This window comes from Furipterus horrens, unplaced genomic scaffold (assembly GCF_987537825.1).
Source record: "Furipterus horrens unplaced genomic scaffold, mFurHor1.1.pri manual_scaffold_4, whole genome shotgun sequence".
NCBI classification, from domain to species: Eukaryota; Metazoa; Chordata; class Mammalia; order Chiroptera; family Furipteridae; genus Furipterus; species Furipterus horrens.
Window position 1 is genome coordinate 94,511,689 of NW_028327174.1, and position 13,143 is coordinate 94,524,831.

Genomic DNA, 13,143 nt, shown 5'->3' on the forward strand with positions numbered 1-13,143 from the left:
TCCATCAGTTTAGGCACTCTCTCCCTAAGTAATATTCTTAAGCCACCTGTTTTAGCTTTGGCCATGGAGACTTAAAACAGAGTGGTAAAAACCCTTAAAAGCCTGGAATCTGGGCACACAGACTAACTTAGAAGAAATAAAAAACAGACATGAGGAAAAACATGCCAGAGAACAAGACTATTGGGATGCACATCATTGAGTTGTATTTAGTTCATATAAGACAGGGATTCTCCAACTTGCTGGCCACAGGACCCCTTTTGGCTCACAAAAATGGAGGATCCTGAAGAGCTTTTATAATGGGCTAGATAATTAATATTTAAAAAATAAAATTGAGCCCCGGCCAGTGTGGCTCAGTTGGTTGGACTGTCATCCCATAAACCAAAAGGTTGTGGGTTTGATTCCCAGTCAGGGCACATATTTAGGTTGCTGGTTTGATCTCTAGTTGGGGCGGTAGGGGAGACAGCCAATCGATGTTTCCCCCTCACATCAATGTTTCACTCTCTCTCTCTTTCCTCTCTCTCTCTCTAAAAGCAATGAAGAAATGTCTTCAAGTGAGGATAAAATAAATAAAAATAAAATAAAACTGAGAAGTTTTAAAGTGCTTATTTTAATTTATTTAAAAAGCACAGTAGTAATTCCAATACATAAATAACACATATCTATGAAATAAGCATATTTTCCAAACAAAAAAAAAAAAAAAAATGAGTAAGAGGAGTGGCACCGTTTTAGAATTTTGTAGGCCTGGAGTAGGAGTACGGGGCCAGATTGTCAGGAAAGCTGTAGTTTACGGTGAGAAACATGTCGGATTCAGACCTCAGCAGGAAGTGGGACCGGTGCTTGGCGGATACTGTCGTCAAGATAGGTGCTGGTTTTGGGTTAGGACTTGTTTTCTCACTTACCTTCTTTAAAAGAAGAATGTTGCCACTAGCCTTTGGTTCTGGCATGGGACTGGGAATGGCCTACTCCACTGTCAGCATGATTTCCAGTCTCCGTATCTTCTACATGAAAAATATGTCAAAGAGCAGGAGCACTGACTTCTGCCTGAGGACATCCCAGTGGGAGGAGAAGAGAAACCATGTTTATTCCTCAGGAATCCTGAAGTGCTCTGGAGTAAGCTGCTGTTCTCCTGTGACAATGTTTACAGCAACGCTTTAAACTCCAGCACTCTGTTTATGTATTTGAAACCAAGTCTGTTTCTTGTTTTGTATTTTCTCTCTGGAAATTGTAAGGAGGTGGTCTTAAAAGAAATAAATTAAACAAAAATAAGCAGCCCTCCTCGCCCCCCAAAAAAGAATTTTGTAAACCTCTTTAGTGTCTGATTTAATAGAAGACAGCTGCATGCTCATCTCTACTTTTGCACTTAACCTGAACCTGTTGCAATATATTGTCTTGGTTGAAGTAAGGAAATCTGACCTCACACTGATATGCTAGTGGACAAAGGCGTAGACACTGATATGTAAATGGACAAAGGAGGAGAATTTAAACAGCCCTTTCAGATAATGATGGGTTTGAGTTTCTTGACAAGCATAGTTTCTTTCAAGTGATAGGATTTTCAAGAAAATATCCAGTAAACACCGAACTGTAAATAACTGTAGTCTATAATGTCAGTCATTCTTTCAAGTAGTGTGCCAGGGAAACAAAAGGCTTGCAATTCAGCTATTGCACAAGTGCTTCTAGAGACAATCCTTGTACTGCTGAATGCAACAGAAGTGTTTTATGGGTACTTTCTGCTTTGTTATACAAAACATTAAAAAGATGTGTACTCAAAGGTTCAGATTTAAATTTTTACTACATCATAATGGACATTCTTAAGTGAAACTGGCTCTGTGTGTGTGTGTGTGTGTGTGTGTGTGTGTGTGCGTGTTTGTGTGTAACTAAATAGAAGTACAGGGTAGTGACAAATTTAATGGGGCTGCTTGCACAGTTGGGACCTTGATTCAGGCCAAGGCCCCAGCAGTTTTAGCCATCATTGCTTTTGCAACATTGTTACAAGTGTCAACATAGTAAAAGTCAAATAACATCATAATATTTTATTGCAGAAATAATTTTGATCTCTAGGACTGCTTGAGATGGCCTTGGGACTCTTGGGGTCTATACATCCCATTTGACTACCACTCACCTAGGCATCTCAGTTCTTGATCTTTAGAACACACAGACTTCCTCATTTTGTCTGGCTATGGGGGACTTAAATTACATTGCTAATCATTCCCATCAAAACAAATTGAAGTGGACTCAAGTACTTCCTGCCCATTTTTAGCTTAGCCAAGGTCTAGTTTCCTGTCAGATTCAAACAGTATGCTTTTTATAGTTAATGGTTAGCTCTCTGAATGAGGGAGGTATCACTGAAGCATATGGCCTATTAACATCGTTTAACTTCTGCTCATTTGTTTTACATTTTGTATTTATAGCCCCAGGAAGAGTTGAAATTACTCTTAAATTAATGGGAGCGCTGCATTAGTCCGTTGAATAAATACTAAGTCTTCTAAACCAAGTTCAAGCCTTCATAGTTCTAGTAGTATCAAGCTTTCTTTCATTATATTCAAAATTAAAGTTCTTAGTTCTTAGAAGGAAAACAAAACCTCCATTAACAAAGTCCTGAAGAAAATTGCTTTGAATCAACTGAGCAAAGAGAATTATGAGGCTTAAAGTGGGAGAAAGGCTGGTCCTTCATGCAGATAGAAAGATTTGAGCTTCTTGAACAAAACCCCATGTAAGTGAAAGGGACCAACTCAAAATGTTATAGCAACTTGGGGAAAACAGAGTAAGCTGTAAAATAAGAGACATAAATAATGAAATTGAAAATTCATCTTACAATCTTTCTCCCCTCATTTAGTCATTGCATTTTACAGGTTGGTTTTCTTTCTATATTTTTAAAATGTGTACTAGAAATTCTAACATTTAGAAAAACAAGTTTCAGTTGTACAAGTAAAAGATTAGACATCCTTTTCCATGTGAAAAGTTAGAAGATTGTAATTAGCCTCATGACATTCATCCAAATGAGTTAAAATTGACTCCCAAGTACTTGTGGCAAGTTCTTAGGACAGCATATAAGAAGAATTGGAGTTCTCTCACCCTTTAGACTGGTGTCCCAGTTTCAAGTGGGGGGCAAGGCAAATTTTCCTATTTTCTGATCCATATTTAATCATATTAATGTTGGACATTCTTTCCCCAGGATTAGGACTGGCTATGTAATTTGTAGGGCCCAGTGCAAAATGAAAATTCTGTTCCTTTGTCTAAAAATTATTCCAGATTTTAAGAAGGCAGCAGCAGAGCATTAGGCCAAGCACCAACGCAGCCCACTCTGGCCAAGATATGGTGTCGACACAAATGCAAGGCATGATTATATAGCTTGACAAGGTGTGAGACTCAGGAACAGTTTGAAGAGATCACCTCCGAAGCTTCTGTAGCTGGGCCTTCTTTAAGGTGACTGTCTTTGAGGGGTGTTCTAGGTATTCCTCTTCCAGGAATCCATAGTTAAGAAATCAAGAACCCTTTAAGCCTGGAAGACATTTATGGCCCAACCCTCCTTACTCCTTCCTGCTTGTCTAAAACTTAGCTGTTCTTTCAGATCTTAGACAAATTACATTTCATCTGTGAAGCTTCTCTCACCTTACTGAAAAACAATAGTCTGTTTCTTCTCTCAATTCCAGTGACATATTGTCTGTACCCTTTATCTGGCACTTAGTAGATGCTGTTAATTTTAAATTAGTTGCCAAGTAAGCACTTGTTAATTGTTAATTAATCTAATTGAAAACAGGTTCTCTGACCAGTGCTTTTTAAATTTGTCCCACAACTAGCAAAAATTATTGATCAGAGTTTCATAATCTGGGGCTGATGGATTAGCTTTGTTGGAGTCCAAGAATGCCCAGAAATTACAAATGAATTGTAGGTGTCTGTGTATATGTCATCCCACTAAAAAGGTGGGGGGTTAATAACAACCAAGATAAAGCCTCAACAAATATACTCTAATTGGACTTCGGGGGGGCTTTTAAGCCCGAGATCTGCTATAATGTGGTCACACAGACAGTCCCATCCTACAGACCCTCAACTATGAAAGCACATCCTTCCATGATCATGCTAATGGGTTTTTAGTTCTCTCTGCATGTGCATATTTACATTGGAATTCCACTCACATGGTCACCTTTGAAATACCAAGGAAGTCTGTGTTTTGAGAGATCCCTTGGTTTGCCACTTGATTCTGTCTTGTCCAAAGCAAACATGTGGTTAGTGCCAGGGAAGCAGGACATATGACTACAACATTTAGCAAGGAAACTCTTCAGTCTGAGAGGCAAAACAAGCATCTAACTCAGGGGTCAGCCAACTTTTTCTGTAAAGGGCAAACAGTAAATAGTTTAGGTTTCGCTGGTCATATGGTCTCTGTTGCAACTACTCAAATCTACCCCTGTTGAACCAATGCAGCCATAGAAGATAGCCTAGGTAAACAATGGGGGTGGTTATGTCCAAGTATAATTCTATTTATAAAATTAGGCAGTGGCTGCATTTGGCCCATGGGCCAGAGTTTGCTGACCTCTCATCTAATTCATGGCTCACTGGGAAATCCCAGCTATAATCAAAAAGCACAACACTGAATAATTAGGCAGGCCTATCAGAACTCTGCATTTCCCCAATAAATGTAATTCTAAATTTGGCTAAAAAAAAAAAGAGCATACCAATCCAAAGAAACCCACTTATCCCAGGTAATGGCTCAGACAGGCTGCCCAATGACGGGGACAGTGAAATAGGGGTGATTTTGTTGTCGCTGTTCCGGTTCTCATGCATCCTTTATCAGAGACCATAAAAAGGTCATTGTTTACAGCATCACAAACAAGGAGAGGGCAGGCTCCTGCTATAAAATCCGGATTGCACTCTGATCTGCCTCTCTGTAATTAGTGACCCTTTCTTTCTCTGTTCCATACAGCTGATGAATAAAAGGTCCATGGTGTATGATGTCAGCCAAGTTCTAAAAACAATCTCTTGATTGTTCCACTTTAAGTTCTGCCTCTGCACCCGGCTGTGGCTGCAGCTGCTAGTCATCTCTCTACTAGCTACTACTCAGTTACCAGACTGGCTTTGTCAACTGCCCCTGGCAGGAGGAAAGCCTGGTGGGAGTGGAACTTGTAGGTGGGGAGAGACGTGATGGTGTCATTCCTAAGAGAACACAAATAGCGGAAGCTGATTCACAACTTCTTATAAGTTACATGATCTGAAAACACAGGAGTTTCAGACAGTTAAACTTGCAGCTCAGAATTTAAAACACAGCAAGTGCTTAGAAGTATTTAGATTCTTCTTTCTTATCAAGTTTCACAAAAGGGTACTTTTTTTCCTCAGGAGGAAGTCTTGGATCTCAAAAGCGATCAGGTTGTATTGGTCATTCTCCCTTTTGTCTCTTGCTGCTCTATCAACTAGGGGATCAGTAAGTCATCTCTCTTTTTGCTTTTAGCAAGTTGGCATTTGTTCTAATGCATGTGGTTGGAACTAAGGGTGTGGGGGGGATTCTAGAGTTGGCTCTGGTCCTGTGTCTTTTCTACGAGAACTTGGTTTTCTAGCAACTATTAAAGGTGTCATCATGGATGCCACCTTTGCCCCAAGAAAACTCCCTTCCAGTCACCTGGGTCCTGATGCTTCCTTCCTGGATTGCGATCCTGTGTCAAAATACGCTGAGGGTTTTCTGATTGGTGCAGCCCACGCTGTGCGCCACTGCCCTAGAAGCAAGAAGTACTGAAGACTGACTATGTTTGGTCTGTCACAAGCTCCTTTTGGTTAGATTAGCATTTTCAGCAGCGATTTCCCTAAACTCCCACTAAAACCCATTCAGCAGAAGTTCCCCAAACACAGACAGGGTTGGGATGCTGGGTGTTCAAACCAGATAGCAAGTGACCACTGCTCCAGCTAAACTGGATAGAGAATGTAAGTTAGGATTCTGGTCCTAGAGAAGAAGCAGGGGAGGTAACAAACCTTTACTGTCAAGCTCTGGACAAGGCAAGAATCTTATTAAGCACCACAAACCTTACTTTCCCCATTTTCCCAATCAAGAAATTGAGATTTTGAGAAGTTACATTCCAAGGCCTCACAAGTGGTAAGTGGCTGAGCCAAGATGTAAGACAAAGTCTGTCTGAGGCTGTCTGTCCATTCCCCCTTGAAGAGTGCCCAGTGTAGTAATTAAGTATGGACAGGAAACTAATAATACCACCATGAAGAGAAGGCGAGAAGAAATCCACTTTGTACTGTGAGGGAGATAACACCATGTCAACCACTGGGCATTGACACCAATTCAACAGGAATCCCCAATTTGAGGTGCAGTGAAGAAGGAAATTTTACTCAGTGCAAAATAGCTCAGCTGTGATATAGCACAGCTATGAAAACAGCATGGCTGTGAGGCAGCCCTGGGGCCAGGCTTCTCTCTGGCTAGACAGCTCTGCTTTGCTCTGCTCCATGCCTGTCTTCTCTGACCTAACTGGTCTGCTCCACTCTCTTCCAGCTTTGGTGTTTCAGTTCTAGCCAGGGCAACAGTCCTCAGGCTTAGGTGGAAAGGAAAAGGGCGTGCTCAGAGCCAGAGGAGAGGTAACATATAGACAGAAGTCCTTGGCCCTCATCCCACATGGGTCTATCTTCATGCAGATGAGGACTCTAAATCTTTGCAATTTGATTGGTTCAAAAGGCATTGTCCTAATTGGTCAGAATGGAGCTGGTCTGATTGACTGGTAAAGAAGCTGATGAGGACATAGCTGTATAGCTCTGATTGGATGGGGAAAACCTCAGTTCTATTGGTTGAAATAGCATTCCAGGAATTCCTTTATAAGGGCTGGCTCAGATGGCAGAAACACAGTACAGGCAGGCAGTTCAGTGTGGAGGTAGGTAGTTCAGTGCAGGCTTCTCCCTGAAACACAGTTTGCATGAGAGGCCCCTGTGTAGAAATGGCTACTAGGCTCTGTTTTTTGTTTGTTTTTATATTATTATTATTATTATTATAAATTATTTGAGCTCAGTTAGCCACTGGGAGCCCTTCATAGTAGCTATCTTTTCTCTCAGGGGGCACAACCATGACGTGCTGATGCTGGAAGATAAGAGTAGATATAGCCACAGGGTCCAGGGGATTGTCATGTGTAAAGTCAGACAAGACGAATTTTGTAAATCTCAGCTCTAATGATGAGAAATTACCTGAAGAAAATCCAACTAGGATTTTTGTTATGGATACAGATTTTGCCGATTAAAACTGAAAATAAAGGGGGGGGGGGTCTTTAAAACCCTTCCATTTTAAATCATTTAGCAATTTAAATCTCTTCCCTCTGGCTTTTGCTAATTGTTTATTATAGTTCCTTAATAAAGCTCTTCCTTGTTTTTTTGAGATGAAAGACTATGGTCAGCCAATTGCAGGAAACTGCTCAGATTAGATCACCACATGCTGTGGTCCACCAGGACAGACCAAAGTTCTAGTTGGAGACAGCAGAGGCGAAGCATCTTAGGGTGAAGTGCTGCTGAATTACACAGTTAAAGCCACATTTAGATGTGAGCCACAAAAGCATTTTGGCTTTGAAATAACAAATAGAGCAAAATTTAAGTGCCAACCTGTGTTCTTATCTAGAGGAATATGGTAGGAATGGGGCTAGGATAGGGCTGAAACGTGCAAGTCTACCCACTTGATTTAACCCACAGTATGTTCAAAACACACAGAAAAATTTGGAAAGCTTGCTTCTCATAATGACGTGACATATTCTCTTTGTAGAATCTCCTGGCAATTTCAGTGTTTTAGAGGTTCCTTGGATTTTTAAAGTAAAAGGGTTTCGATCTGAATTTTGGATATAAAGGGTTTTTTGTTTTCTCTCTCTCTGTCTCATAACCACATACTTTTAAATCTCTTTTTCTCAACTGAGAAATTTTGACCAGGATCATATTAGCATAATCTATGGTACCTATGTCAAAGATAAGTGCCTCAGAATCAGAATCTCACAAGTAAAGAGCCCTGATATAATAGATGCTATTATACATAATATAAAATTAAACAAAAAGTCATTATCAGTTTTGTCAAATAACTTCTAGGTCAAAGGTTTAAAAGATATTGAAAATGCAGACAAACCTAGAGTTATCATGGCGATATTAAGAAAAATTCTTTCTTTTTAGCCATTTTGTTACCCACCCCCCACCTCCATAGCTCATCTTTTCATGCCTCCACCTCCAAATTTGGTGGGAAAATATATATCAGAAAGTAGAAAAGAGGAGAGAGGAGATCTGGGCATGGGAAGGCCTGGTATTAGGATAAATGGTAGATCAGGAATGTCACTCAAGGAGATGGGTATGCTCACAGTGTGCCTGAGAGGATGGAGTAGAAGAGCAAGATAAAGGACTCAGAAGGGCTGTGTGAGTCTCATGTTTTGAGACACATGCAGTATAAAGTGACTCTTCCCTCAGGCATATTTGCTGAAAAGCCAGGGCATCCTGTGTCACAGGAGCACAGCTGTAGGTCTGGTAGATTGTGAGAGGAAGCAGGCATCAGAAGACTTTTCTTGTTACTCCCAAATTTCAGGAACACACAGTATTAGCCCTGAAGGCTTATAGATAAACTACACTGGTCTCAGTGGGTAGTTTAAACTTTAACTGAATGGGAGAAAAAGGGAAAAGTAACACTATTAAAACACAAACAGGAAGCACAAGACCACATCCTTAACCTCTGCATGTTTACAATACAGCAGTTGCCAATGTACACTGGGTTTCCAGATGAAACCGTTGATCCTCCTCCACCCAGATCACTTAAATCAGAGCCCTGAGCGCACACTCACACCTGTGCCCCAACTCACCACTTCCCTCACAAGTAGTCATTTGGTCTGCTGACCATCAGGACATAAGTCTTTCTGAATTACCTCTAATAAACTTCTCAAAAGTATTGTGCATAGATGTAATCCAAGCAGCTTGATCAAAATGGAAATTCCTAAGTGTCAACTCTAGGGAAGCTGCCCCAGTAGGTCAGTAGTGGAGCCTGGGGAATCTGTAATTTATCAAGCCCTCCCTAGTTATTCTGATGCAGTGCTTACAGAAACACCACTGGGAACTTAAAATAAAAAGATGGCTTTTCCAAGGTCTATTGTGTTTAGGTTACAAGTTCAAAGCATTAACAACAGTTCAACAGTTAATAGGGTGATGCAAATGCTAAATCCAGCACCCATTTATGATCAAAACACTTAGCAAAGTGGGAAGAGAGGAAGCATACCTAAACATAATAAAGGCCATATATGACAAACCCACAACCAACATCATACTCAATGGGCAAAAACTACAAGTATTCTCCTTAAGACCGGGAACAAGACAGGGATGTCCACTTTCACCTCTCTTATTCAACATAGTTCTGGAGATCCTACCCACAGCAATCAGACAAGAAGAAGAAATAAAAGGCATCCAAATTGGAAAGGAAGAAGTAAAACTGTCTGTATGTGCATATAATATGATACTGTCTGTACATAGAGACCTCCAAAGATTCCACCATTAAATTACTAGAACTGATAAATGAATTCAGTAAATTAGCAGGATACAAAATTAATATCCAGAAATCAGTTGCATTTTTACATGCCAAAAATGAACTAACAGAAAGGGAAATTAAGAAAACAATCCCATTCACAATTGCTTCTAAAAGAATAAAATACCTAGTAATAAACCTAACCAAAGATGTAAAAGATGTATATTTGGAAAATTATAAGACACTGAAGAAAGACATTGAAGATTATACAAATAAATGGAGGCATATCCTGTGTTCATGAATAGAAAAAATCAACATCACTAAAATGTCCATGCTATCAAGAGCAATCTATAGATTTAATGCAATTCCTATCAAGATACCAATGGCACATTTCACAGAACTAGAACAAATATTCCAAAAACTTATATGGAACCACAAAAGGCCCTGCATAACAACAGTGATCCTGAGAAAGAAGAACCAAGTTGGAAGTATCATGGTACCTAATATCAAACTATACTATAAGGCCACAGTAATCAGAACAGCCTGGTACTGATATAAAAACAGACACATAGATCAATGGAACAGAACAGAGAGCCCAGAAATAAACCCACAGCTTTATGGTCAATTAGTGTATGGCAGAGGAAACAAGCATATACAATGGGCTAAAAATAGTTTGTTCAACAAATGGTGTTGGGAAAATTGGACAGATACGTGCAGAAAAATGAAACTAGATGACCTTCCTATACCACACACAAGAATAAATTCAAGATGAATCAAAAACTTCAATATTAGACCCAAAACCGTAAAAATGATAGGCAGCAAAATCTTGGACATTGCTTGTATAATTTTTTTATTGGATATATCTTCCCAGGCAAGGGAAACAAAAGAAAATAATAAACAAATGGGACTATATCAAACTAAAAAATTTTTTGCACAGCAAAGAAACCATCAACAAAATAAAAAGACAACCCACAGAATGAGAAAACATATCATATTTGCTGATACATCTGATAAGGGGTTAATATCCAAAACTTAGCACCAAAAATAACAAACAACCCAATTAATAAATAGGCAAAGGACCTGAATAGACATTTCTCCACAAAGGACATATAGATGACCAATAGACATGAAAAGATGCTTAATGTCACTAAGCCTCAAAGAAATGCAAATTAAAAGTACAATGAGACACCATCTCACTGTCAGAATGGCCATCATCTACAAATCAACAAACACGTCCTGGTGAGGATGTGGAGGAAGGGGAACCCTAGTGCACTGTTGGTGGGAATGCAGACTGGTGCAGCCACTATGGAAAGTAGTATGGAGATACCTCAAAAAACTAAAAATGGATCTGCCTTTTGACCCAGTGATCCCACTTCTGGGAATATATCCGAAGGAACCCAAAACACTAATTCGAAAGAACATAAGCACCCCTATGTTCATTGGAGCGTTATTTATAATTGCCAAGGTATGGAAGCAGCCCAGTGTCCATCAGTAGATGAGTGGACTAAACAACTATGGTACATTTACATAATGGAATTCTAATCAGCCACAAAAAAAAAAAAAAAAACAAAAACAAAATGTTTACCCTTTGCAACAGTATGGATAGACCTGGAGGACATTATGCTGAGTGAAGTAAGCCAGTCAGAGAAAGACAAATACCATACGATTTCACTCATATGTGGAATCTAATGAACAAACTGAATTAACAAGCAAAACAGAGAGGGACTCACAGATGGAGAGCAGATGCCAGCTAGTGACGGGGGTGAGGTTAGGGAGTGGAGGGAAGATTGAGCGAAAAGGATAAGGGACATGGACAACAGTGTGGTGATTGCTGGGGGGGTGGAGGGGGTATAAGGGGACTAAATGGTAAGTGTAAAAAATGTAATAAAAATTGAATTTTAAAAAGTAAAACTATATGTAAATATATTTTAAACAGGTCTAAATCAATAGTGAAGCCCTTTGCAGTGTGTGTTTGGCTCAGTTGAATGGAGCATATGCACTCATAAACTCTTAAGTATTTTATCTTTGGTGTTGGCATGGTCCTTTCTCTTCTTCAGCTTACAGGCATAGAGAGATGCCCATGCATGACCTTTCTCCATGTTTCCTCTCTCTTATTCAGTGGTACTTTGCTCTTTGGAAATTCAGTTTGGCGATGATGTGTGTACAGGAGATTATGCAGCAAAAGGTTGGGTGGGCACTGGAGTACAGGTGCTTATGTGATGAAATACTGTCTTGTTTGTAATCAAACATGATACCAACTTCTGTCATCTTAGCAGTGGTCGTCTGCAGTGTGGGAGACTGAGAAAAGAGCTTTTGGCTACTTAGAGAAAAGAGAATATGCTCTATCTGCCAGATTCTGGGCCTTGATTATTTTATGGTTACATACACACACCTGAACACACATTTACATGCACACGCAGAGCCTTGGGTTCACTGGTAAGGTTGGAACCCATAACTGTCAGCTTAGAGGAAAAGAGCATGCTTTCTTTGGAGGATAAAGCCCTTTGTGAGTTGTTCCCCATATTCTGTCTCTCGTAACTTTAAATGTGTAATTTTTTTGTTTATAGCCTTGTGCCGCAGGGGAAGGACAGAATATTGGGCCAGCACCACTCATAGCGAAAGGTCACATTTTTGTGATTCTGTGCTGATTTATCACACATTGAAATTTTCTAATAAATGCCTTTCCTGACAAAATAGGAAAGGACAGTAAGTGGAACAAATGAAATCACCCTCAAGGCAAAGGTTGCAAGGAGAATAACAAGTTTCAACTGCTTCTCAACCCTGGAAACCTGTTTTTTTGTTTTGTTTTGTTTTTGTTTTTTCATTTTGATGGCACTGTTAGAGATTAGATGATTTTACATTGGTAGAGCATTTTGCATTCAGAGAGTGCTTTAATGTGAGGTAGGCAGGGAAAGTATTGTTACTAGCATTTTTCCCTGATAAGAAAGAAGACTAAGACATAGAAGGTGGAGGGTACACTGATCCATGACTATTGACAGACTCCTGCTGGCTGACCTCCTGTCCCAGACATGCCATCTGGTCTTTGCCACCTCTTTAAAAAAATCTCTCTTTGTGTCTGTTTTCTTTTTCTCTTCCTTCCTTCCTTCCTTCCTTCCTTCCTTCCTTCCTTCCTTCCTTCCTTCCTCCTTCCTTCCTTCCTTCCTTTCTTTCTTTCTTTCTTTCCTTTCCTTTCCTTTCCTTTCCTTTCCTTTCCTTTCCTTTCCTTCTTTTTCCTGAACTCATTCTATAAAAATAAAATCCAGGGCTGTTTAGTTTGTAAGATTTTCCTGCTATGTGACACTTCTGTATCACTTCTCATCAACCTATAATTTGCATCACTTATTAAACCTTTTGTATAAGTTTCTTTGGCATGCCTCTTGGAAATTTATATCTGCAAAATTGTCTTCTTTGAAAAACTTTTATCAGATAAGGAAATTTATGTACTTTTTGTCCTCCAGGAAGCTTAGAGCTGAATTTAATATTCAACCATGGTCTTTGTAAAATCCTAAATTAGTTTCTTCTTCTTCCATGAGTTTTCAAGTGGTGTATTTTCAGCTTTATTTCATATACACATTTTATTATGAGCCAAAGCTTTTTGGAAATAGTCTGGGTGTATATATATTGGATAAACTTTTTTTACCTGAGTTCAATTGCTATAAAGTAAAAACATCAAATCCCCTAAATAAAGCTATAATTTT

At 39.5% G+C, this 13,143-nt stretch overlaps 1 pseudogene; it reads left to right on the forward strand.

Annotated features, from left to right (window-relative positions):
• The first annotated feature begins 745 nt into the window (after positions 1 to 745).
• Positions 746 to 1,084, forward strand: LOC150012461 (MICOS complex subunit MIC10 pseudogene; annotated as a pseudogene).
• The last annotated feature ends 12,059 nt before the right edge of the window (positions 1,085 to 13,143 follow it).